The sequence below is a fragment of the Lissotriton vulgaris genome, chromosome 4_1, assembly GCF_964263255.1.
Source record: "Lissotriton vulgaris chromosome 4_1, aLisVul1.2, whole genome shotgun sequence".
NCBI lineage: Eukaryota > Metazoa > Chordata > Amphibia > Caudata > Salamandridae > Lissotriton > Lissotriton vulgaris.
Window position 1 is genome coordinate 1206785564 of NC_141691.1, and position 27754 is coordinate 1206813317.

Consider the following 27754-nt stretch of genomic DNA (forward strand, 5'->3'; position numbering starts at 1 on the left):
TGATGGTGCAATGAGCTAGGGACTCACATCTGAGTATACCCTTCCACGCTTATGGTGGACAAAAATGATTCAGAAAGGGGGTGGTGATGAACAGAGTGTCTGAATTAAGCAGACCACTCGAAGAAGGCTGAAATGCCAGAAACCGGTCCCCGGTAGCTTGTCTCCTTTCTGGTGAAGAATTGGCTTGGTAGTTTAGTCTGCCCTGTTCCCATGATGCACTGGGCCAGGGACAGACTGATTTGCAAATAGCCAGGTTCTGAGCTGGGATGGTGCAGTGAGATAAATAACGGTGATGGATCAAGCCCTGATCTTTGGACTGGGTAAGAGTGGTCTGCTTAATTCAGACACTCTGTTCATCACCACCCACTTTTCTGAATCGTTTTTGGCCACTATAGGTGTGGCAGGGTATACTCAGACATGAGTCCCTTTAACACTGCACCATCAGGATTCAAGCAAGCGGGCCGAAGAAGGCTGAAATGCCAGAAACCGGTCCCCGGTAGCTTGTCTCCTTTCTGGTGAAGAATTGGCTTGGTAGTTTAGTCTGCCCTGTTCCTATGATGCACTGGGCCAGGGACAGACTGATTTGCATATAGCCAGGTTCTGAGCTGGGATGGTGCAGTGAGATAAATAACGGTGATAGATCAAGCCCTGATCTTTGGACTGGGTAAGAGTGGTCTGCTTAATTCAGACACTCTGTTCATCACCACCCACTTTTCTGAATCGTTTTTGGCCACTATAGGTGTGGCAGGGTATACTCAGACATGAGTCCCTTTCTCACTGCACCATCAGGATTCAAGCAAGCCGGGCCGAAGAAGGCTGAAATGCCAGAAACCGGTCCCCGGTAGCTTGTCTCCTTTCTGGTGAAGAATTGGCTTGGTAGTTTAGTCTGCCCTGTTCCCATAATGCACTAGGCCAGGGACAGACTGATTTGCATATAGCCAGGTTCTGAGCTGGGATGGTGCAGTGAGATAAATAACGGTGATGGATCAAGCCCTGATCTTTGGACTGGGTAAGAGTGGTCTGCTTAATTCAGACACTCTGTTCATCACCACCCACTTTTCTGAATCGTTTTTGGCCACTATAGGTGTGGCAGGGTATACTCAGACATGAGTCCCTTTCTCACTGCACCATCAGGATTCAAGCAGGCCGGGCCGAAGAAGGCTGAAATGCCAGAAACCGGTCCCCGGTAGCTTGTCTCCTTTCTGGTGAAGAATTGGCTTGGTAGTTTAGTCTGCCCTGTTCCCATGATGCACTGGGCCAGGGACAGACTGATTTGCATATAGCCAGGTTCTGAGCTGGGATGGTGCAGTGAGATAAATAACGGTGATGGATCAAGCCCTGATCTTTGGACTGGGTAAGAGTGGTCTGCTTAATTCAGACACTCTGTTCATCACCACCCACTTTTCTGAATCGTTTTTGGCCACTATAGGTGTGGCAGGGTATACTCAGACATGAGCCCCTTTCTCACTGCACCATCAGGATTCAAGCAAGCCGGGCCGAAGAAGGCTGAAATGCCAGAAACCGGTCCCCGGTAGCTTGTCTCCTTCCTGGTGAAGAATTGGCTTGGTAGTTTAGTCTGCCCTGTTCCCATGATGCACTGGGCCAGGGACAGACTGATTTGCATATAGCCAGGTTCTGAGCTGGGATGGTGCAGTGAGATAAATAACGGTGATGGATCAAGCCCTGATCTTTGGACTGGGTAAGAGTGGTCTGCTTAATTCAGACACTCTGTTCATCACGACCCACTTTTCGGAATCATTTTTGGCCACTATAGGTGTGGCAGGGTATACTCAGACATGAGTCCCTTTCTCACTGCACCATCAGGATTCAAGCAAGCCGGGCCGAAGAAGGCTGAAATGCCAGAAACCGGTCCCCGGTAGCTTGTCTCCTTTCTGGCGAAGAATTGGCTTGGTAGTTTAGTCTGCCCTGTTGCCATGATGCACTGGGCCAGGGACAGACTGATTTGCATATAGCCAGGTTCTGAGCTGGGATGGTGCAGTGAGATAAATAACGGTGATGGATCAAGCCCTGATCTTTGGACGGGGTAAGAGTGGTCTGCTTAATTCAGACACCCTGTTCATCACCACCCACTTTTCTGAATCGTTTTTGGCCACTATAGGTGTGGCAGGGTATACTCAGACATGAGTCCCTTTCTCACTGCACCATCAGTATTCAAGCAAGCCGGGCCGAAGAAGGCTGAAATGCCAGAAACCGGTCCCCGGTAGCTTGTCTCCTTTCTGGTGAAGAATTGGCTTGGTAGTTTAGAATGCCCTGTTCCCGTGATGCACTGGGCCAGGGACAGACTGATTTGCATATAGCCAGGTTCTGAGCTGGGATGGTGCAGTGAGATAAATAACGGTGATGGATCAAGCCCTGATCTTTGGACTGGGTAAGAGTGGTCTGCTTAATTCAGACACTCTGTTTATCACCACCCACTTTTCTGAATCCTATTCTCATAGGCTGAATGTATCAAGGGTCAGCCAGTCAGAGGAGGAGGTTGGATCCTAGAAGGATATTCTCAACTACGTCACAGATCCGGGCGAGCTGAGTGCTCGACCGGAGCCCTGGAAAAACTGCTGCTTTAGGCAGCACCTCGTTGCCCTCACCTCTGCCTTACAGGTGCACACTGCACATGCGGGATTTGGGCGATATTGAAGTCGTCCACCTCCCATGCGCAGCCTGTGTTTTTACACAGCTGTGCTGCACTGCTACTTCCAGACCTGACAGTACTGCCTCAGAGCAGTCTTTTAATCTTCATCTCTTTCCCTCAAGACTGGTGGGGCTCTGACCCCTACGCCCTCATGCAGGAACTGCCCTTGACAGAAACAATGATAAATAGTATATAACACTAATACACAGTGGGCTCCAGGGGGAGACCACACATTATATTAAAATAGTGGTATAAGAACCACTACTCGAATCAAGACAGTGTCCAGAGGATGTAGAATCGCTGGGACCCCAAAGAACCACCCAAGGTGAGTAAGTAGGGACCCCACGGAGGACGGGTGCAGTGTGGGAAAACAACTTCATGCGCCGTACAATTCTATTGGAGAGGGGTACTCTGGGGTACCTATGCCCTGGGTACATGGGTACCATAAACAAGGGACTGACAAGGGTACCTCAGTATCCAATCTGGAGTGTCCCTAAGTACATAACGTAACCAATTTAGGGAGAAAGCAGATAGACTGGGGTCCTATTAGCAGGATAGCAGTCAAACTAGTCAAAAAATAGCACAGCACCAGGCAAAAAGTGGGGGGTAGCTAAGCAGAAAGATCCTACCTTCCTACAACAAGTCATTCAAATAGTCCCCTACAGTGCCCGGGATATTCCTATTGAATTACATTATAAATAATGTAGTGTGTATTAAGCTGGAGTCGGACTGTAAAAGGCCACTAGGGTAGCCTCTTCAATATACGGAGAATGTGAAAAATGCAGGCTATACCATCCACCATGCTGGCAGCCTCCTATCCACCTTTTCGATGCACCAATGGATGTGTGGGATCTTGAAATATTAACTGGGGAGGAGAACAAGGTGTGAGGTGTCACAAAGTCAATAACCCAGTGCCAAGTTAGGTAAATGAAATGTTAGTAAGAAAAACAGGGCCTTACATTAATAACCATTGTTGTGCAAAGTGCTGAAGCAGCATAGGAACACAATTAAAGTCAAGAAACCAATCAGTAAAGGTTTCAACTAAATTCAGTAAAAGGTTAAAAATTCAATGAACAAAATACGACCAAAAAAACAATGTTTTAATATAAAGACCAGGAAAATGTGTTTTATTAAAGTTTCAGTTTAAATGTCAAAAAGCGCCAACAGGCAACAAAGTGCAACAATTTCTGTACTGGCACAAATTTTCAGGTTTCAGGTGCCTTACCAGGCTGACCAAAAAGGAATGCAGATCGGATGCAGACCAGCGGTTCACCCTGTTCTACAGGTTTACTTCTGATTTGAACATCAGGCACGATGAACTAGTGTCATGCTGATGCTTTCTGTTTCAGCTATAAAAGGCCTGAATATTACTAAATTGAAAACCATTTCAGCTGAGGGTGCGTCACCACTGGGCTCCATTTGCTAAGTTTTACCTTCTAAGAAGAAATTATGGAGGTCAAAATCTGCAAGCAGCATGTGGTCGAAAGCTGCAGCTTGACAGAGCTCCACAAGGCTGAATATCTGATGTGAAAGGTCCAGTAGAGGTATGATTACTCACAACAAAAAGCAATGTGTGGGGCAACCCAGGAAATCTTTCTCATCTCTCAAAGGTCCCAAACTCCAGTGTGCAGACCGCAGCTGGAGATAAGCTCAGTGACTCTTTTCAGCCATGGTCCCAGCAGAGGTCCCCCCTTCCCACTGCTGTGCTGCTTCTGATAGAAAATACTTTTGTTGTCCTTCATGTCTCTGGACCAAGGAGACCGGCCAGCATGTCTCACGTGAATAATAATCACAATCCTTGCCTCAAATTCACTAAATTAACCAAAACTCAGCCTCTTGGTAGCTATGGTACAGAGCAGACATTCTTAACTTAGGGCAATGTGTCAATAATTTATGCTGTACCAAAACAGTAATAATGTCAAACCACAACACAATAAAAATCCCACAAAAATAAATAGATAAATAGAGTAAGATTTAATAAATAAAATGTCAAAAATCCACTAACGGTAACCAGAGATATGAATTTTTAAAGTTTTCAACAAAGATAGTTCAAAAAGTGTTGATCACCAATCAAGGTCAACAGGCCATAGTAGAAAGGGTCTAAAGTGCAATTTGAGGCAGCTAGCAGTGGAGAATGGATCAGATAAAAAAAACTGTTTTTACCAAGTGTGAGGTTTTATCTTTGGACTTATTCTCAAAAATGGAAGTCAGAAATCTTCAGTAGGGCAAGACAGCAGAGTATAGCTGAAGAGGGACTATTTTGTTGGAGGGTGAAATATTACTATCTAAATTCACAAATGCCCATAATATTTAAGGGAAGATCACTCTTGATCAAAAGGTCATAATTAATCAAAGTTTGTGTTCCTGTTATAAAGAATTGGTCCTTGCAGTGCTCGACTTCTTTCACATATTCATTATTCACAAGCCAATTTTTAATCTTTTATTACAGACCCAGCCAAAGCATTTAACCCCTGTATAAGTACTTCAATGGTGCAGCAAGTGGCTCTAAGTTAAACTTCCCATTGTTTGGCTTTCATCACTTCCAATGGTTTTGTAATGGTGCAAAGTTGCTTCTACATCGGGCAAAGAAAACACTACATTTTCCCCTAGAAGCAACTTTGCACCATTAAAAATTAAACCTTTTTGGGAGCTCGGAATCCTGCAGTGGGGAAAGGCTGCAGCCTGTAACCAAAGAGGACTCCATAAAGCCATTTACCAACAGTTTTACCTTTGTGTTGGACTTTTAATACATTTTAAAAAGAGCTGTGATCATTTCTCCAGCTGGTCCCTACCCTGAGATAGGAGAATTAATAGTTAATATTGCTTCTCATTGTTTCTTTATGGGCCACTCAGCGTCCTTACTTAAATAGCTTTTGGGAGCTGCCACTGTCATGATTGCTTTACAATTCTACTTGTCCCACTTTTGAATGCCATGGAACCTACCTTGTGGCTAAAAGATATAGGGTTTATTTTGACACGTCAAATTGCAGTTTTTACATTGTATGGTCACGCTACAATGGTAGGCCTGGAGTCATGTTTGCACCACCGCTGTAGTGTATGACATAATAGGTGCTGTGGTCCACTAGTAGCATTAACATCCAGGCCCTGGGTACAGGTAATACTATGTAATAGTCACTAGTGCTCACAGGAAAGTTCGATATACCAATAAGGTGTATCCCAATTCAATCATGTTTTATAGGCGGCGCACAGGCCCTTTACCACTGGCTAGCAGGGGTACAGTTCACAGAATTCTAAAGCCAGCAAAACATGGCAAAAACATGTGGGACATCAAGCAAAAGATAGTCATTTCCTATATTGACACTGATTCTTCTGTGTATCGGCAACCCCTTTGAGTCTGATGAGTTAATGTTAAAGTCTGTTCTTGGATGAGTCCCAAAGCAGGTACTATCATAGGAGAGCCTCATACCTGTGCTCTGTTTACCATAAGAATGCTACTCTGAGAGGTCCCTTTGAGGTGCCCATCTCCTGTACCTGTTTTATCATCTTCCTTCATGTTCTAAGATGACTATTGGTGGATGGCAGGCCAAGGTCTGTTAGTCACCCCAACAGAGTTGGAGGAGTTCAATATTGTCACAGGAGAAAGTGCAGCACAGTATAACTTGTTTAATGACTAGCTCAGCATCAGCCACAGATGGACAGCTTTTATTGGAATCACCCATGAGTCACACCTATCAAAACTCAGGGTCAACACAGATTTTTTAATAAATATTGCAACACTGTATGTATTCTTTTCATACCCCCTCCCTAACACAACCTAGAGAAAGCATAACTGTTATTCTTAACCAAGCATTTAAAGTAGGGAGACGCTACTAGAGCCTTTGCAGTAAAATGTTATTATTTTTAATGCAGGGGCATGGCATTTACGAAACGGACTTAACTTCTTTTTATACGTTAGGCACCCATACCTAGTGGGCTCCAATAGACTAAATTTCTAACTGATATTTTTTCACGCAACAAAAATTATTTACTTTGACAGGTGATGGCTGCGGGTTTTTTTCTAGCCTTTTCTGGTTGCATTGATTGTTCGGGAAATCATTCTTTTAGATCCACGCTTGCGGGTGGTGTGAAAGTACTGCAGCTTACATGTGGTATCTGACCTGCATACCACTGGTGCTTTTTGCACTATATTGCCCTGACCTTACCAAACAATCGAAATTAACCATGTTATAACTATGGATATTGTTTTTCACGGTGATACCACATGCACTAAAACATGTTTAGCAGGCTTTAAGAACTCCGATCCAAAACAGGATAGTAAATCCAGTCCCATAAAAGTACAACATTTGGAGAGAAAACAGAGACAGGCAGTTTTTCCCTTCGGGCAATTTCTTTGAATGCCATGTGAGTCATATCAGTCATATTGGTCAGCTGTTCTCTCTCTAACTTCCCATAAACTAGGATGTACATTAATCTAATCAAGGCCTGGGGTATAGTAGTTACCTCTCTACAAAAAGTGGTAGCTGATGTCCTCTGGATTTCAAACTGCACGACATCTCTATAAGTACTGACTGTGAGCAGGTTCAATAATTCACAGATATAAAATTAATGTAGTTGTGGCGAATCAGCTACAGAATTTTACCTTATTTGAATTTTTTGCAATGTTTTTCTGATGCATGGGTATTTTAAGATATAAAATCCATTACAGTACATTGTAGTTTAGAATAATCAACTTATCACCTTTTTATCTCTGCAAATTATTACTTCTTGCTATAGTAATCACAATTGTAGAACCATACAACATATTTCCCTAGAAATAAATAGAATCTGATCCAAATTCACTTAATTACTTAGATGTCTTTCCCTAAAAATATACAAATGAAAACTCAGTTTCCTGGGAGACCTGAACTTCCACTGCGAGGACCCCAACAGCACCAATTCTAATACCCTCCTGGAGAACATGAACATCCTCTGCTTCTCACAGTTGGTCCCCACCACCACACACATCGCAGGTCACATAGTGGACCCCATCTTCTTTTCTAGTAACAGAATCGATTTCTCATACACCACCAAATTGACCTGTACCAACTACAGCATTGCCAACTTCACCCTTACTGGCTCTCCAGAACCGCTGACTAGATCAACCACCCAACCCTACCGAAAATGGAACAGAGTCACAGAACCCCTCTGGATTCTGTCCTCAAAGCAACAATGCACGACCACTCTTACAATCCCGAACGCAAAGACCAGAATTTCTCGAAGTGGATCTGCGCCGTTGCAAACACCGTCGCCCCCTTGAAAGGCTTTCCCCTGAGACAGACCCAGAGAACGCACCAGAGGGTTCACCCGAAACTTCAGATCATCAAATGTGACTGCAAGAAACTGTAGAGACACTGGCATTCTAGCAAGAATCCTCCGACCTCAACACCTTCAGATCAGCCTTCCACAACTACCACTGTCACCTCGGGGAAGTCAAGAAGGTCACCCTCACCAACTCCATTTAGGCCAGCGCCAATCACGCCAAAGAGCTCTTTACCATCATCAGAGAGTTCTGCTGCCCTCTCCAGGCTCTCTGCGACACCCTAGGAGACTACTTCCATCAAAATATCACAGACATCTACTGTAACTTTAACCCCCAGCCCACCAACCTCAACCATCTCCATGCACACACCAATGCCGCCGACACCCACGGACTATCCGGCTGGAAACAGCTCTTGATCCAAGACACCACCACCATCATTAACTCAATCCATTATGGATCTCCCTCAGAACCCTGCCCTCACCACATCCACAACCTAGGGAAAACAAAAATCGGCATCTACCTCACAGAGATCCTCAACTCATCAATCACTACAGCCACCATCCCCACCACATGGATGCATGCAGCAGTCAAGCCTCCTCTGAAGAAGCCCTCCGCCGACCCCAGCAAACTCGAGAATTACCATCTTTTCTTGCTACTCCCCTTCTCAGGCAAGGTCTTGGAAAAAGCCATTAATCGTCAACTGACAATACCTCAAACAGAACAATCATCTCAACGCCTCTCAATCAGGATTCTAGACCAACCACAGCACTGAAACCACCCTGATCTGCAGCTATGGATGACTTCAGGCACCTCCTCAACCCACTTCAACTCCGTCTCCTCCTCCTGCTTTAACACCCTCCACATTCTCCGCAAAATCTTCCGGTGGATCCCCATCCCCACCAGGAGAGCAGTGACCTAGGCCCTCATCACCAGCCACCTCGAATATGGCAACGTACTCTACACGGGTACCATCAAGCAACTGCTCAATCGCCTCCAGACACTCCAGAACACTGCAGCAAGACTCATCCTCAACTCCCTAGAAGAGCCAGCTCCTCACCTCACCGCAGAACACTCCACTGGCTCTCTGTACAGGAAAGATGCCTCTTCAAGCTCTTCACTCATGCCTACAAGGCCCTCCACAACATCGGACTTGCCTACCTCAACCATCTTCTGATGCTTTATCGTCCCACCATGGACTCCCCTCCCTCGCCCTCGCCCACATCCCCCCATCCGCTGGAACCGCTGTGGAGGTAGTTCCTTCTCCTACATCGCCGCCAAGTTCTGGAACGACTTCCCTCTCCACCTGCACACCTGCCCTTTGCTAATGGAATTCAGGCAAAGGCTCAAGACGTAACTCTTCGATCAAGGCTGGCAGGACCTAGCACCTGGAGACCTCCTGGGGAGACAAGCCACTTTCTACAAGAACCCTCTGATGAATTGATTGATTGATTGATTAACTGAATTAGTGTTTAAAGCAGCTCATTCTTTGCAGCTCAATATGTTAATTTTTGACTTGCAGTATTAAAATATGTTAAACACTGAACTTCATCTGGTACAGAACAAGAGGCCTGGGTCCTCGATTAAATTCAAGTTTCATAAGAAAATTTACATAAGTAACTAGATTACATATAAATAGCATTATAAAGAAATCCATAACTTAATATTCAAACCAAGGCTGATTTGTATATAGATGAGTCCTGTCTGAGTCAGAATGGTGGGCAAAAAAAAACAATGGACCGGGGTTTTGCCACGATTACTTACCAGTGGCTGAGTTTAATTCAAGCATTCCATCCTTTGCTGTTTTGTACTTTTCAATGTGACTCTTTAAATATCTCAGGGAAGTCCAGACATTGGTCCCATGCTCACTGTTCCATTGGAGTGCAACTTACTGAAGAGACCGAACTAGGCTGAAACTGTTTTGGGGTTGCTTGAGTACTGGTGGAGAGCAGACCAGGCCTTAAAGTTTAGGCGGGACTGTTTCTATAGGAGTGGGGCCAAGGCTGATTTGCATATCAATAATAATGATAATCATATCAATCAATCAATCATAGTACGTGTAAAGCGCGCTACTTACCCGTGAGGGTCTCAAGACGCTGAGGGGAGAGGGTGCCGCTACTGCTCGAAGAGCCAGGTCTTGAGGAGTCTTCTGAAGGCGAGTAGGTCTTGGGTCTGCCATAGGTGGGTAGGGAGGGTGTTCCAGGTCTTAGCGGCAAGGTAGAAGGATCTGCCGCTGTAGGTTGTTCTTTGGATGCGGGAAACATCGACAAGGCTGGCGGAGCGGAGCGGAGCTGGCGGGTGGAGGTGTAGAAGCTGAATCTGCTGTTCAGGTAGGCTGGTCCAGCGATGTGGAGTGCTTTGTGTGCGAGGGTGAGGAGCTTGAAGTGATCCTCTTGTCGACGGGGAGCCAGCGTAGGTCACTCAGGTGGGGGGTGATGTGGCTGCTGCGGGGGACGTTGACGATCAGTCGAGCGGAGGCGTTTTGGATGCCTTGTAGTCGTCGTAGGTGTTTGGCTGGGATTCCTGCGTAGAGTGCATTGCCGTAGTCCAGTCTGCTGCTGACGAGGGCCTGTGTCACAGTTCTTCTTGTTTCGGTCGGGATCCACTTGTAGATCCTGCGGAGCATGCGGAGGGTGTTGTAGCAGGAGGAGGAGACGGCGTTGACCTGTTTAGACATGGAGAGGGAGGAGTCGAGGATGAATCCTAGGTTGCGTGCATGGTCGGTGGGTGTCGGTGCTGTTCCAAGTGTGGTCAGCGTGTCTTTAGAGTGCGATGGCAGACCGTGTCGAAGGCGGCTGACAGGTCCAGGAGGATGAGATGTATCGTCGTTGTCTAGTTGGCACTTGATGTCGTCTGTGGCAGCGATGAGGGCTGTCTCTGTGCTGTGGTTTGGTCTGAACCCGGACTGGCCAGTTGCATGTTGACGATTTTCTCGATGACCTTTGCCGGGAACGGGAGCAGGGAGATGGGCCGGAAGTTCTTGAGGTCCTTGGGGTCCGCCTTGGGCTTCTTGAGGTGGGCGTTGATTTTGGCGTCTTTCCAGCTTTCTAGGAATGCCGCTGTTTCGAAGGAGATGTTGATGACCTTCCATAGTTGGGGTGCGATGGCAGCGTCTGCTTTGTTGAATACTTGGTGTGGGCACGGGTCTGACGGAGATCCTGAGTAAATGGAGTTCATGACCTTGCGTGTCTCGTCGTCATTGACGTTGGACCAGGAGGTCAGGCAGTTGGCGCTGGTGGTGTTCACAGGGGAGGTGGGGTCTGGCGTAGTCGGGCGGTCATGGTGTTGAAGCTGTCATGGATGTCAGTGATCTTGCGGTGGAAGTAGATGGCCAGTGAGTTGCACAGTTCTTGTGAGGGCGGTATGTCGTTGGCGTTGGCGTTGGCGCTGGGGTTGGAGAGTTCCTTTACGATGCTGAAAAGCTCTTTGCTGTTGTGTGCATTGTCATCCAGGCGCTCTTTGATGGAGGATCTTTTGGCTAATCTGATGAGGTGGTGATGTCTGCGGGTGGCGTCCTTGTGGGCTGCGTGGTTGTCCGGAGTGCGTTCGTGGAGCCATATCTTCTCCAGTTTCCGGCATGCGCGTTTGGAGGTCTGCAGCTTGTCGGTGAACCAGGAGGCTCTCTTGCTGGTGTGGTTGTTGGAGGGTTTCTTGAGTGGGGTGAGGGTGTTGGTGCAGTCGTCGATCCACTGTCTGAGTTTGCGGGCTGTGGTGTCTGGGTTGGTGGCGTCGGTGGGTGGGTTTTGGGCAAAGGTGGTGATCGGCTGGTCTTCGGTGACTTTGCTCCAGCAGCGGCGAGGTAGCTGTTGGGTGCGGTGGTGCGTGGTTAGTTTATTGAAGGTGAAATGGATGCAGCGGTGGTCGGTCCAGTGGAGTTCGGTGGTGTGGTCGAAGGTGACGTGGGTGCCTATGGAGAAGACGGGGTCCAGCGTGTGGCCAGCGGCGTGGTTGGTGCGGTGATGAGTTGTCTGAGGCCGAGGTTTTCGATCAGGGTGGCGGAGTTGGCGTTGTTGTTGTTCTCGAGGTGGAAATTCAGGTCCCTGAGGAGGATGTAGTCCATGGAGGTGAGTATGTGGGTGCTGGCGAGGTCGGTGATGGAGTCGCTGAATTGAGCTCGGGGTCCTGGGGGTCTGTAGATGAGTGTTCCTCTGAGGGTCGTGTTGAGGTCAGTGTGGATCCGGAAGTGCAGGTGTTCAGCGGTGTTGAGGGTGTCGTCTGCGTGGGTGGCTACCTTGAGGGTGGTCTATCCGATGGACTGGAATGAAGTCCTGAATAATTGCTGGGGACTGAGATTAATTCAAATGTTCCACCCATCGCTTTTTTGTCTTCTTCACAGCTACGCCTGCAGTAGTATAAGTAACTATGCATTGGCATGACTTTTTTACATGCCTCTATTTAAAACAGGTATGCTTGGAGACAGGGGTTTCCTGCTGGAGTGCACTACATTTACATTAACAACAAAGTATCTCTCATCGCCATCTGCAGCCATTATACATGTCATAGAACCTGTGATAACTTGTTCTAGAAAATCAATTACACAGTGCCAGTTGCATGGATTTTAAGAGCTGTTGTCTACAGAAACCGACTCAGTACCATCATTCTTCGCAAGCATTAGCAGAGAACACTTAAAACGGAAAAATCCTAATAGGAACGAGTGTTTAGTATGCAGCCATTGTCGATGTTTTCTTATTTTGAATTCCCACGTCAAACATCAATTGGCTTTTCGTGTTATTAATAATTCAGAAAAATCTCATAAAAGTTATACTTGCTTAATGCAGTTCCTTCTGTGCCCGACAATCTCATTTGTTCAGGTTTTAATGCAGCCGAAAATGCTGAGATCAAAAATTGCTTGCTTCCATTCTATGAAGGGGATTTAAGAAAGCTGTTTTTAGTTTTATACAGAATGCAACTTTTGGCCCATGGCTTGGAAACTATTCATAAATGGAGCCTGATTAAAAAGGAGGGCTACCTGCACTGTAGGGACCTGATGTACGACCGTTTTTTGTGGCCGGTGTATTAGTAACATTGACATCAATCAGTGGGTCAGCAATTCTTGGCATTTTTGTCCTAAACTTACAAAATCCATATCTTCATTTCTACTTATTTGCGTTTCTCAATTTTTTGTCTTTTTACTCATTCATTGGTGTAGATTTTTCTGAATCGGTTGGCAAATGTAATGGTTTTGAGTTTTTAATTTTGATCTTGTTGGGTTTCGTTTTAAATTTAGCACATTTTTCTCTGGGTGATTGGATTCTGCTTGTGTCAAAGCTATCAGGGTCAAGCAGAGATTCACAGAGCACTGTGCTGTGAACGAAGTAGACTGGTTTTATTAAGTTAATAGTGGTCCCCCCTAAAAATTATTAACTCAATTTCTGACAAATCTGTACTGTCAAACTGCATAATTGCCAGATCTAATTAACCAAAGAGGACCAAAAAAATACTCCACACTAACAAATGAGGAATGCTCCATCCTCATGGGAAGAGGATTGAACAGATAGACACCAAACAACACAAAGTAATTAAAACACACCTAATAAGCAAGGCCCCTAGATGGGACAGAACACCAAACAACAACATACTAACTTTGTAATGGACACCCATCACTTGTCAAAGAAAGGCCCAGAAACAGCCAAAGACAATGAAAATGTAGGCACCCTTTATGTTTCATGAATATACATTTATATACTCATATAAAACATTTGATTTAACTTCATTAACACGTGTTACATTTAAATATAACAAGAGTATATACTTTGCAAACACTAAAGTTAAAGATATATGTATATGTATATGTATATATATATATATATATATATATATATATACATATATGTGTGTGTGTGTGTGTGATTGTGTATAATTTACCTGCTGTAACCATGTTATGAGTATTCACTTTTAACATTGATTATTGTTCTCACTTTATGTGTATTTCATATTGTAACCCACATCCTTTTGTGACTGAAAAGGTTTACTTGACAAAAGGCCTCCATTGAAAATGCTTTTTGAAATGTCCTAGTATCTTAACTTTTTCTACTGCAGGTGTATTATCATGTTTCCCGTAAGCTAGGGAAAGAAGGATTGTATTAGAAAAGCGAGGCCTGAGGGGAGCAAGTAGGTTACAAACTCAGAGAAATTATGGTGAAAGGAGGCCTTTTGTTTACTGTGTACCAGGATGATGGGCTGTTCAAGAGTGACAGCTGTAGACCCAGTTTCAAGGAGATGGGAACTTTGAGAGTTTGTTGACTCCCCTCATGTTCAGCAACTTGGTTGCTTCTTGGTGACGAGAAAGAGATATGGATGTCTTTGAAGCGATACATATAAAAGAGTGATAAACAAGCGATTTATGACCATCACAATATAACTGATTGGAACTAACAAAAGGGACTGAAGAAAAGAGGGACAATGGCCGACAGACGGTCCAAAAGAGAACTGAAAGCAAAGGAACTATTTGCAAGGACCAAGCTGACAAAGAGGAGGCCTTAAGGGCAATAGATACATCACCCCTAAAATTGGCTAAAGAGCTAGAACAAACAAGGATCACAGAAATAAAAAAGTGGTGGAAAATGACAGCCCTAAAAACTACTTAGACTGTGGAAGAATACCAAGGGGACCACGTATATTTGTGCTTCCAACCCTGAGTGATCTAGACCCGGACTTGTCAAAACAATGGCAAGATTACACAATGAGTTGCTCCAATAAATTGATGTGAATGTTGATAACACCCACAGACAGGAAATTGACGAAAGCTGTTGCTGGGATCAAAGAACTGGAGGATGTCCTGGAAACCATGCAGGAGGACACATTACTTAAAATGGAAAAGAAACTAGAAAAACATGAGCAGGAAGTGGAGCAAAAGAAAGCCAGAAAGTTCAGCATGGACAAAAGAGACTATGCTCCGGGTCGGATACATACGTTCTCTAGAATATTTGATTATTTATACTAAAAAAACTGCAGCCATCAATACAACTGGCATAAGATCAGCAGCCTCAAGTGTGGATATTTCGGAAGTGAGTTTGTTGGAAGAGGAACCCATAACATCACTCCCCCGGCTAGACACTTCCAGATGACAACCAGACTAAAAGGAAGGGGAATAATGAAAACAGTCCACGAGACTCCACAAAACAAGAAGATCAAAGGGGAGGAGCAAAAAGAAGAAGAGGAAAACCAAAAAAAAGTGTTAATCAAGTAAAAGATACAAGATAAATTGATCATTAACCTCTCCCCGAAGATCATTACGGAAAGTCACAGGAGCCTTTAAAATAAAGGGCTTAGCTTTTGTCAAATGCCACATTTGATTTGACAAAACTAGAATTGATTTTTACAAGTTCATTAGGAAAGTTAAGCTGGAAAAGTACTATGCACAAAAGAAACAAGAATGGAGAAAAGAAAACTGTAACCAACCACTATCTATAATCACAACCAGGGACTTGACAACCTTGCAATCCTTAACTAGTCTTGAAATGGAAGCATCCGGATCAGGAACACCGTCTACAGAACATCTATCAGAAAAGGATCTGTGTAATTATCTAGAGATCCCCACAGATCTGACATCGGAAAGCTGGTGCAAACCGAAGTCAAAATTCTGTCCTCAATTACCTGTTGGAAACAAAGTGGGTTTATGTTGTGAAATTGTGACAGGTGAGCTAAAAAATGATGGCATTTTTGGTGACTGTCAAAATGAATCAAAGAATTAGACCGAATTTAACCAACAAGGAGTTGGAAGCCCTAAGGGATCTGCAAAACGACTAAATCATTGTCATTAAACCTAATGACAAAGGAGGGAACATCGTTCTCATGGGTGTGCAAAAATATTTAGCAAAAGCTATTAGGCAGTTGAGCAATAAAAAACACTTTAAAAGACTTCCTGAAAACACGATCGAAGAACATATGGACGTGTTCCTTCAAAAGCGTACGGATTGGCACGACAAGGGTCTCCTGGACTTGGCAGAATACAACTATCCCAAGACAACACATCCAATAACGCAGACAAACACCTATGTGGTAACCAGGTAGAAGAAAAGCGACTGCGGCCGCACTACACTCTATATTTAAGGGGAAAAATTTGAATGCAACAATTCTGTTTACGGTGCTTCTAGGAAGGGAGTGGTTACAAATCATGATCCCATTTTGCTCTCCAATACGCAGAGCAAATTTAAGTCTAATTTACAATTCCAATCACTCAAAGTATCAATACACTTCTGTAGTAGTTAATAGTCCATTCTTTTAATCAGCTTACAGGAGCAGAAATTCCTAGTCCAAATCTTCACATCCAATTTTTGAGGACGGTTGTTACAGATGTTTAAAAAAGGAAGGTAATCCAAATTCAAATATCAACAACCTTGTGTTTCCTTTGCATGTTCCGTCATCGTCATCTTAAAGTTCCTTAATATAGTGTCCCGTAGCTGACGTCATTCCACGTCCAATGCTTTCCAACATTAAATAAGAGAAGCCTCTTAGCGCCATCTTGGAGTAGTACTCGTAATGACGGTTAAAGCATATTCGATCGTCGATATTTAATCTATTCTATAGGTGTCCTGAGTATAACCGTAAAATAACTCAATCCAAATCGCGTATCCTCATATCTAATACCTATTAATAATTTAAATAAGCCGTTTATAATGATTCTATTATTATATCCTCATCCTTTGCCAATCACTAAAATATAACAGAAACTTAAAAGGTTAGGCTAGTGGGTTATCTCATATTTGCATGAAAATTCCTGACCCTTCGATCCGAAGCCTCAAAAATCATCTGCGGCTTACCCCAAGGATCATTCCTCAGCCCAACATTGCTCAACATCTACATGGCCTGCTCGCCCAAGTCACCGGACTGCACAACCTCAATATCATCTCCTACGCCGACGACACACAGCTGATCCTCTCCCTTACCAAGGACCCTCGCACCGCCAAAACCAACCTCCACAAAGGAGTGACAGCCGTCACAGAATGGATGAAGAACAGCAGTCTAAAGCTGAACTCAGACAAGATGGAGGTCCTCATCCTCGGCTCTACCCCCTCAGCCTGGGATAACTCCTGGTGGCCGACCGCCCTGGGAGCAGCACCATCACCCACAGGCCACGCACGCAACCTGGGATTCATCCTTGATTCAACACTCTCCATGACCAAGCAAGTCAAAGCCATCTCCTTCTCCTATTTCAACACCGTCCGTGTGCTCCGCAAGATCTACAGGTGGATCCCCTCCGACACAAGAAGAACAGTCACCCAGGCCCTCGTCAGCAGCAGGCTGGACTACGGAAATGCCCTCTACGCGGGAGCCCCGGCCAAATTGCTGAAACGTCTGCAACGCATACAGAACGCCTCTGCACACCTGATCCTCGACATCCCTCACCACAGCCACATCACCCCTCACCTGAGAGACCTGCACTGGCTTCCCATCAACTAGAGGATTACCTTCAAGCTCCTCACCCAGGCTCACAAGGCACTCCATGACACCAGACCAGCATACCTCAACATACGGCTCACCTTCTACACCCCGAACCGTCAGCTCCGCTCCGCTGACCATGCCCTGGCTACCATCTCTCGCATCTGAAGAGCGACCTCCGGTGGCAGATCGTTCTTCTACCTCGCCACCAAGACCTGGACCACCCTCCCAATCCTCCTACAGCAGACCGAAGACCTACTAACCTTCAGGAGGCTACTCAAGACCTGGCTATTCGAGCAATAGGAACCCCCCCCCCCCCCCAGCACCTTGAGCCCCTTACGGGTGATTAGCACGCTCTACAAATCTCCTGATTGATTGACCCCTATAGTCATATACTAACGTATTGAATGTATATGAAAAAACTGTTCTTACGTCTATACTCGTTCACTCATTAATCGGTGGCCATCTTATAATGATTTCTCTTATATTTACAATCTATAATATGATCATTTTTGATAAAACCAGGTCCTCGTCTCCTTAAATCTCTGGCATAATAATCCATAAAGAAGCACAAAACTCACCAATACTAAATATTAAAATTATCTGCTCGTCTCCCTGAATCTTTGGCATAGTAATCCATAGTACAACTTGTAACTCCACTTCTAGAGTCTATAGCCAAAAATAACGCTATATTGCAGTCCTCATCGCTGAAATACAAGGCAAATATACTATGCAACCAATATTCGCCACTCAATAGATTTTGTAAATATATTTTCAGTTCATCGGAAACACCTCAAAAGATCATCTGGAGAAGGATGTTCTACTGTAACAGACCCAACATCCTCAAAGCACAGCGTTATCCTGTACACGATATGTTGTAAAACCAGTCATCCACAATACGTTAAAGAGGTAGGACAGGTAAACACCTGAAAAGTGACACATCGTGTATAAGAAAGAAAAAGCAGAGGGAAGCTCTAAATCTGAACATTTCGGTTCTCTTACAAAAACTACTCTATATACATTACTCCTAGGCAATCCGCCCGCCATCCGCACCTAAATTCCCCCCGCCATATTAGGATGGCAGGGGGGACCGTCGCGGACGGAAAGACCGTCCGCCACTTTTCAGCACCAGACGCCTTGTGGTCGGGGCGGAAAAGGTTTAATATGGTGGCGGTGTCTATTAGACACCGCCACCCATATTAGCATGACCCAAAACAGATGCCTTTCTGTGGCGGCATCTTCACTTCGGGGCCCCCTGCGGGCCCCCGGAATGAAGAACAGGTGGAGGTGCACACGGGGGGTACCTGTGGTACACCCCTGCATTTGCATTAACAAAGCAGCAGGCACCGCGCGGTGCCTGCCGCTTTGTTAATGCAAATGCATATATGCATTTTTTGCATTGTGGTGGGCGCATCCTAATCCCCCCCCACGGGACCCCCGCCCTTATGGCGGGCGGTCCCATACTCCGATAGGATGGCGGGCGGACTAAGTCCGCCCGCCATCCTAATGACCCCCTTTGTATCTCATATGTTGTTTCAGGGACAGTTCACGCATATAACTACATCAAAATATCCAAGTTGTTCAAAGGCAGGCCATCTGAATTCCAAAATATGTCTGTCATTTACATAGTCATAACAGTACAGTGTAACTCGGCATTAAAGGTTGAACAACATAGATTGTGAATCAATTTTTGCATTGTTACCTGGGAAAATTCATATTTCTTCCATGGTTACCCTTGCATTTAGACCATTAGGTCCACCAGTGACAGTTTGTACAATAGTTAATTCTACTCGTTACTTACTTTCTTTTTTGCTTATTGCATCTCATTCCATCAGGGAGAAAGTATTGCATTTCATTGTCTATATTCAGACCCTGTTCCACAGCAGGCAACTTCATTATCCATGAGGCTTCACATTGTCTAAGTTGTAGTTCTCTATTGCCCCCACGAATATTACTCTTTACATGGTCTATTGCATGGAATCTGAAACTGTGTACCTGGTCATTTACTGGTCATTTACTTTGCTATCCAAGACATGCATCACAATCGGATATTTATAATCATTGTTTTTGAGTGCCCTGTAGTGTTCAGCAATCCGTTCTTTGAAGGGACGAATCGTGCTTCCCACATAGATTTTCTGACAGGTGCAAACAGTCACATAAACCACATATCTCGTTATGAAATTTATAAACATGGGGATCTTGAATTCACCTGTGTGATTGTAACAAAAACGCATAACCTTATCAACTGCCCATCTGCACACATTACAGAGGATAATAACGGAATTACTCCTAGATATTAGTGCACTTGAACTAGAGATTAAAGCACTTAACTTGCCTGAAGCTATGCAAAACAACTATGCTATTTTGGAGGATGTCCTAATGAAATTGCAGGATGAGATCAAGCAAAGAAAGGCGAGGAAACTAAAGCGCAATGAGATCGATTATAACTCAGGAAGGATTTTTACGTTCAAAAGAAAATTTGACTACTTAGTGAAGAAAGATTCTCATGGTGAAAATAATGGTGGATCTTCCCATAATAGTGGAACATCAACACAATCTAGTAACCTTTCCAAGATGGTACTAGATGGTAAGGAATAGTATAATTTACTATTCCAACACCTTCCCTACTGTTGCGTAGTCTGGAGTTGGAATAGTAAATTATACATTCCTAATGTTACAGCGCCATCTACTGCAAGTTGATGTAATGACTTGCGTAGTAATGGCATTGCGTTGTAACAACATGGTCATTTTAACAACCGTGTTGTTACGGAACGCGATGTATTTGCATGCGTTGTAGCATTCTATATTCCTGTGAAAACCACGCAACGGCCTGACCTGAAGGCCGAGGCGGTGAGCATGGCACTATCTGCGATGGGCGGAGCGTGTCCCGCTTTTTGCTCCACCTTGAGGAAGCTGCCCTTGCCTCACAGGGTCATTCCCTGTGTGGTTGAGGGCTGCCCATCCAGCATTGCCCGGCTGCCTGGCCCAGCTGGGGGTCTGAGGCGGCCCTGTGAGAGGACTACTGCTTCACCAGTGGTAGGGCGAGGTCCCGCCCCGATTTGGTAAGCCTCAAGTCTTCCACTGGAGAATGCCAAAGAAGGAAGTCTTCCAGTTGGGTTTGGGTCGTATGTGTGCCCCCTTGGTGGTTTGTACCTTGGGGGGCGCTTGTGAGGCAGATCTCCATACTACAAAGTTACGAGATCCCTCCTAGCAATGGGTACATTACCGTAATTCCCCTGAGAGGCACACAGGGGTCCCGGTGCCTCTGGGTTCATGGGGTATTACACTAGAAAGTGTTGTAGGAGTTCAGGGAAGCTGCACCCTATAGGCTCATGAGGAGGGTATGGTAATTCGGGTATTTACATGGTTTTTCCCAAACTGCAGTAGTTTGAGGCTCTAATGGTATATATTGCCGTACTGTACCCTAAATGTTTATGACAAATGTGCTTTATGTACTACAAAGTGAGTTATGATTCATGTGTATTATGTAGCCTTATGACTCGTGCAACTTTTAAGTGTTCACTTTAGTGCACTAGTGATGAATATGACAATTGCCTAGTTGGCACAGTGTTTATGTGATTGTGGTCTAAATGTGATTTACATACTACAAATTAATTTACAAAGGATATTTTTGATATAAACTTGTGTGTATTCTCTCGATTTGTGGTGAACCTAGTGTGTCTCTGGTGCACGATTCGCAAACACTTTACACACTACCTCTGGGATAAGCCTGACTGCTCTGCCAAGCTACCAAGGGGGTGAGCAGGGGTTATCTTGGGTGTGTAACTCCCTTACCCTGACTAGAGTGGTGGGTTCTGCCTGACTTAGGTGTACACCATAGCCAACCAGAAACCACATTTCTAACAGGGACCCTTGCATGTAATACATATATATTGATAGACCGTACAAAATATAAACCTTTATGTACTCATTTCTTGCATTTTGTTCATTCATGCTTCCTGTAAGAGTGCATCTTGGTGTTTATTCTATGCTGACCCTTAGCAGACCGAGCCTTCTAACTCATCTTTAGGACCACATGAGATTTGAATATTTTGTATTGCTGGTTAGAATGGAAGCCAATAAAAAAGGCCTACACTAGAGATATATAAATTGTACAAGATATTTTAGTTGATATATGTTCCAACGAGAGTACCCTGGGAAGGACTTATGTAAATATAGGTGTTCTTAAAATGTCAGTGCCTTTTCCTATGTTGCAATGCATGTAAACTTACACCTGAAAGTGTAAGTCTAAACGATGCAGTAAGTTGGCAAAAGGCATGAAACGTATTTTATGGAAATATGGAAAAAAGGATAGGGCCACATGGAAATTGATTTCAGGTGGTGAAAAAATGTAGGATGGTGGGGCACAAATTCATTAACCTTATGCTGGTCGGCTGTCTACCTTGCAGACAATCTGTAGGTGTATGGTTAGGTCTCACATACTTACATACCGAAAACTCCAAAACTCAAAATAAAGAAAACGTATACGTGTATTGCAAGTTGTAGGTGTATGCTTCAAACTGTATAGATTTCGGCTTTTTTGTTGAATCAATCCCAGAGTGTCTTGTTGTCTGTAAACAACCATAAACTTATTTTGACCCCTCTATTGTCCAGATTTTATAGCAATCTTCCAATCCTGAAGATTGAGTTGGAAAATCTTATCTGTAGTCCTATTTAGAGGGGCTATCTTCGATTGTGTGGTTATGCTGACTTCATAAATCAATTTAAGTTATTTAAATATGTATGATGCCAAGGCGTTTTGTCTCATGAAGTTGTGTACAAGATTATTTAGTAAACCTTGGGCAAATACACAAGACCAGCAAATTTCAGTATAAACCAATGACCACTTAAATTCTCTCACTGGTGCCTAACATAGCCTTTTATTGCAGTAACATATCAACAGATCGGCAGTCACTTTAATGATGTATGTTTATGCTCAGTTCCAGAATTCATTATTTTCTCAATCTGTCTGTGAAATCGACGAGCTGTATTGCAGCAAAAAAGCTTCAGGTTTCTTGAATTACTTTTAGGCTATGTTGGTTGCCATGCGCAAACATTTCCAACAACCGAGGTGAAGGTATATTTTGCCTCCTTCAAGTAACTATCAATGTTTGCTGGTCCTAAAGGGAGTGCAGGGCCCAAGCTATTTAGACTTGACTCACCGTACAACCTTCCGCGATTTGCCTAATAATGGTGGCTTTGATTAAGAAATATCCCCAGTTGTATTTCGGGAGATTAATCTACAAATGGTTATAACTTCTTCAGTCTCATATAAACACATGATACAGGGCTAACGCATTTTTTATCCCTTTTTTCTTAGCAGATCTCCCGACATCGGCATTTCACAGGACCAAGCCTCAAGACCTGGTCTGCAGTAAGCCCATTTGGGAAATTTAAAAATCTACCATACCAAAGGTACAGACTTGCCTACACAAATGAATAATGTATACCTGACGTTTTTATGTTACAGTGTGGCTGCAGTAATTGAACGAGAGTTGATCTGCCATTAACTTATGTGTAAATGGTGTGCAGTGTGGAGATTGCCTTTATCTGCTGCCTCTTTCTGCACCTTTTCTGTTCTGCACTCAGAAAGCTGCAGGAGGGAAACAATTTATTGTGATGAAAATGAAGACCATAGACCAGAATCCTCAAATTGCAGTGGTGTAGGCAATTTTGCACTCATATTTGCATCCACCGAGTCGTCATTTCCTGTCGTTCACATTAAATGCCAACTGTGCGCCTGTGGTTCAGTGAAAATGTCAGTACTAAATTGCCTTTTAGTGGTGCTATTTACGGAATCAAACCCCTTAAAGAGGGAAAAAACACCACCAGTCTTGACTCTTACGAAGATTAAGACACCAGTTATGTATATTTTGTAGATACATCAGTCTACTAAGTAAGTTATACCCTGGCAATGAGTCAGCCAACAGACTAGTAGGTTTCACCCAGGGCCAACTTTAGGACAGTGGGACAGCGCTGGGTGCTGACGTGGGGGAGGGAGGGGGGTTGACCTCCGGTGGGGGTGCTGTGTCTAATAATAACTTATGATTTAAAAGCAGATGATGCAGAGTTCCATGTGCCGACAGATTTCAGGCAGCAATAAAAATGGCAAGATAACTCTTGGGATTAGTGTTCCTGCTAGAGGGATAGAAATGATGTTTTGTCTGGTGGCAGTTTTGACTTGCCATAAGGTAGTGCAGAGGGTTAGTACGCTTGCTGCAAAGAACAGATCTGAATTTTATGTGGATTGCTGAGTGGATTAAAAGTCAGCTTTTACCAGCGCTTTAAAACACATCAAATGCACGTGAGAGAGTGGCTCTGGAGAGACGAGGGGCATTTTTGCAGGGTGGTAGTGAGGGAATCTGAGGTGAAGGTCATGGGGGGTGGCGCCCTAAAAAAAGATTGTCGCACCGGGCGCCACCAGCTCTTAAAGCCCGCCCAAGTTCTACTTAGGCAACATCCAGGGCTGTCACATGCTCTCAAAAGGAGCTGCCTCACGCTGGGATGGTTATTGATATAAAACGTGGCCTGAAGTGAAGGTGACACTTCAGTAGCCACGCTACAAATTCAATTGTGAAGGCAGGAGCAGCAGAATGAATGTAGCCGTTCCGGCTGGCAGAGGCCAGGCAAAAACATGGCCCCGATCTGCTGACTTGCTTGGAGCGAGAGAGTGCGGGGTCCTGGCAGTATATTCAGCAATGGCTCATTGAGCAGGAAGATTGGCAGTGCTAGGCCTGGGATTTGTGTCTGCTTTCAATTTCGGAGCCTTGTATGGCAGGCTTTGATGACAAATAGTCGCTGTTCAGAGAACGGTAAGGCCTAAGTCGAGAAGAAAGTGAGTTAAATCTGATGAATAACCTCTAAACCACATGAGGGGACGTGGTGCGAATGCAGCAATAGCACTCGTTTAGCGACATTTTGCATTCTTAAGGAGACTTTACAGATGAAAAATTCAGATAGTGGTCCTTCTCTATAGCATATTCAAATTTGAAATTCGTATAAAACGCATTTTCACACTTGAGTTCATCTTATGTTAACTCACAACCTGTGAAGATAGTAATTAATATCCGTTTTGATGTAAAATTGAATATATAGAATATGCATTTTTTGCTGTTATTTTTTTTACTGCTAAATGGCGTTTCAAGGTGAGTGGAAACTCGGAAGGGCTGCAGATGGTAAATTTATAAAATATTTGTGGCCCTCACTTAAAGGCATGAGCATAAGCCAATATGGATACAACCCTCATCGAAATCTTAGTTGTCTCCTAGATTGAGGTCCAGCGGAGGGAGATTCAAGGTGACTGCACCTTTTAGAAAAAGCTATCTCCTTTTGTACCACTTGTGCTTCTTGTATGTCACTTGTCCAATCGCAAGGGGGTCGTGGGAGTATATCTTAGCATTTAGTTAGCTGGTGGTGAGTAAAGAACTTTCTCAGTAGCCTGGACACTGCTGCATGATGGCTTTAGGAGAAAAAGAGATTTTTTAACATAATAGTAATATTATGCATTTATATGTATTATCTTGGCCTTTGACCTCAAGTGCTCTCCCAAACTACAACCTGTGGTAATTTACAGTCTTGCCATGAAGTTATTCCCAGCCGCCGCCATCTTGTAATGAGGCAGTTTTGTAAATATCTCAAGTAAAGGCTGCAAAAGTCTGCCACATTTCTTTCCATTTTTTTCTCAAGCCTTTGACATAGCCAGATAGATATTTTGTATTTTAGTTATTACCATCTAAATCAATAGCAAAAATGCTGGCTTTGCTTCCTGGGGGAATAAGTACTATGAGTAAAAGACCATTTGAGAACTGCCATGTTTAATGTAAGCAAAACACACAAGATGATGGACAGAATGTTGCACAATGGCAAAACATTCAAACCCAGACACAGATCTGGGGTTTAATCCATCGTTATTTTGCTCACCAAGCCTCCCCAGTTCAGACATGGCCATATGCAAATCAGTCTTGACCCTGTGCCTCATGGGAACAGTCCAGCCCGAACTGTCAAGCCATGTCTTCCCTGGACCGGAATCAAGCATCCTAGGACCGGTTTCTGGCTATCAGCCGTCTTCAGCCAGGATAGCTTGACTCCAGTGGCGTAGTGAGCACAGGACCCACGTTTGGGGATACCCTTCCCACAAAGGGTGAACAGCAAAACACACAAGATGATAGACGGAATGTTGCACAATGGCAAGACATTCACCTCCAGTCACAGATCTGGGTATAATCCATTGTTATTTTGCTCACCAAGCAACCCCTCTTCGAGCCGAGTGGTCGCTCCCAGCGTCCCCTGCTGGTTTTGGTATCGTAGCGCTGCTTTGCCTCTGCATCTGCCGACTATTATTGCCTGCTGCCTGCCTCTTTGCTTGTTTTGCATTGTTTTGTGATTTTTACTGCTGTTTTGCGCGTCTACCTGTAGCGCTCCGCTGTGCTCCCCCCTCCGCCTCCATTTTGATTGTTGTTGTTGTGGTCCTCGTGTGCCCGCCCCGCCTCCCAGCTGAGACGCCCTCGCCCCTCCCCCTCCACCACCCATATATGACAGGAGTTCCCGCGCGCAGCGTTCACGCGCAGCGTCCGCGCCCAATCCGCGCTGAAGGTGCGCCAAAGGTAAGCCCGTCTACGCCCGTCCGCGCCTGGACCGCGCCCAGCGCCAGACCCCCTGCCCCTCGCGCTGCCCAGCCTTCCCGCATTACCTACGATGCCACCACCCTCCTAGCCCTTAACCCCGGCCGTTCACCCAACTGCGTCCAAGCCGCTCCTGGACACACCCATGGACCTTTCTCATGCTACTCCTGCAAATTCAGCGGCACCGACAACATCGCCGCTATGACCACACCACAGATTCCCGACCCCAACCACCTACAATGCATCTTACTCAACACCCGATCGGTCCACAGGCACGCCATTGACCTATGGAATCTACTAGACACCATCTCTCCAGACGTCACCTTCCTAACAGAAACATGGATGAACGCTTCCTCCGCCCCAGACATCACCATTGCCATCCCTGAAGACTACAAGATCACACGCAAGGACCGTACCGGCCACACAGGAGGAGGAATCGCTATCGTCCATAAGAAATCAATCCGCATCTCAACCAGCTCTGACACCAACCTCGCCAACTCTGAACACCTTCACTTCCAGATCCACATCGACCCCAAGACCACACTCAGAGGCACCCTCCTCTACAGATCACCAGGACCCCGCGCAAAATTCAGTGAAGACATCACAGACTTCATCACTCCACACGCGCTCCCCTCCAAAGATTACATCCTTCTGGGAGACCTCAACTTTCACCTTGAAAAGAACAACGACCGCAACACCACCACCCTCTTGGACAACCTCGCCAACCTCGGACTTAAACAACTAGTCACTTCCCCCACCCACATCGCAGGTCACACACTCGACCCCATCTTCACCTCCAGCAATCATGTCTCCTTCAGCCACACTACGGATCTCCTCTGGACTGACCACAGCTGCGTTCACTTCACCTACAACAAGCCAAAACCCACCAACCACCTCCAACCAACTCTGCAAAGAAACTGGAACAAAATCACCACCGACCAGATCTCCGCATCGCTCCTTCTAAACACCCCAGCCCACTCTTCTAACCCAAACCAAGCCGCCGCCAACCTCACCCTATGGTTATCCAACACCGCCGACACCTTAGCACCTCTGAAAAAACGTCAAAGCAAACCAGGCAGCAAGAAGGCCTCATGGTTCAACGATGATCTTAAGAAGTCCAAGAAACTCTGCCGCTCCCTTGAAAAGGCCTGGAAAAAAGACCCAACCACCAGCACCAAGGACGCCTTCAAAAACGCCACCCGCACTCACCACCAACTAATCCGAAAGGCCAAGAAAACAGCATTCAAGGATCGACTTGACAACAACGCCCACAACAGCAAGGAACTTTTCAACATCATCAAGGAATTTTCCAATCCCTCGGCCAACTCCAACGACATCACCCCCTCTCAAGCCCTCTGCGACTCCCTAGCCTAATTCTTCCACAACAAGATTGCAGACATCCACAACAGCTTCGTCAACCAACCCGGAGACCATCCCACCCAACCATTTGCTGAACATTCTCCCCCCGTGAACACCCTTAACAACTGGAACCCAATCTCCACTGAGGACACCATCCGCCTGATGAATTCCATCCACTCAGGATCCCCCACAGACCCTTGTCCTCACCACATCTTCAACAAAGCAGACTCCGTCATAGCACCGCACCTCCGAGACGTCATCAACTGCTCCTTCAACTCCGCCACCTTCCCGGAAGACTGGAAACACGCTGAACTCACCGCCCTTCTCAAAAAACCCACAGCGGACCCCACCGAACTCAAAAATTACCGCCCCATTTTGCTCCTTCCATTCCCGGCCAAAGTCATCGAGAAAGCTGTCAACAACCAGCTCGCCGCTTTCCTCGAAGCCAACAAATCCCTCGACTCCTCACAGTCCGGCTTCCGAGCA

General features: G+C 45.2%; 1 protein-coding gene across 1 annotated transcript in view; it reads left to right on the top strand.

Annotated features, from left to right (window-relative positions):
- The window catches only part of LOC147723043 (poly(rC)-binding protein 3-like), a 2582273-nt gene that overhangs the window by 1565382 nt on the left and 989137 nt on the right, over positions 1–27754 (top strand). The window contains exon 6 of the mRNA XM_086965416.1: positions 22609–22703. The gene's annotated coding sequence lies outside the window, so the exon portion shown is untranslated. The remainder of the gene's footprint in view (positions 1–22608; positions 22704–27754) is intronic.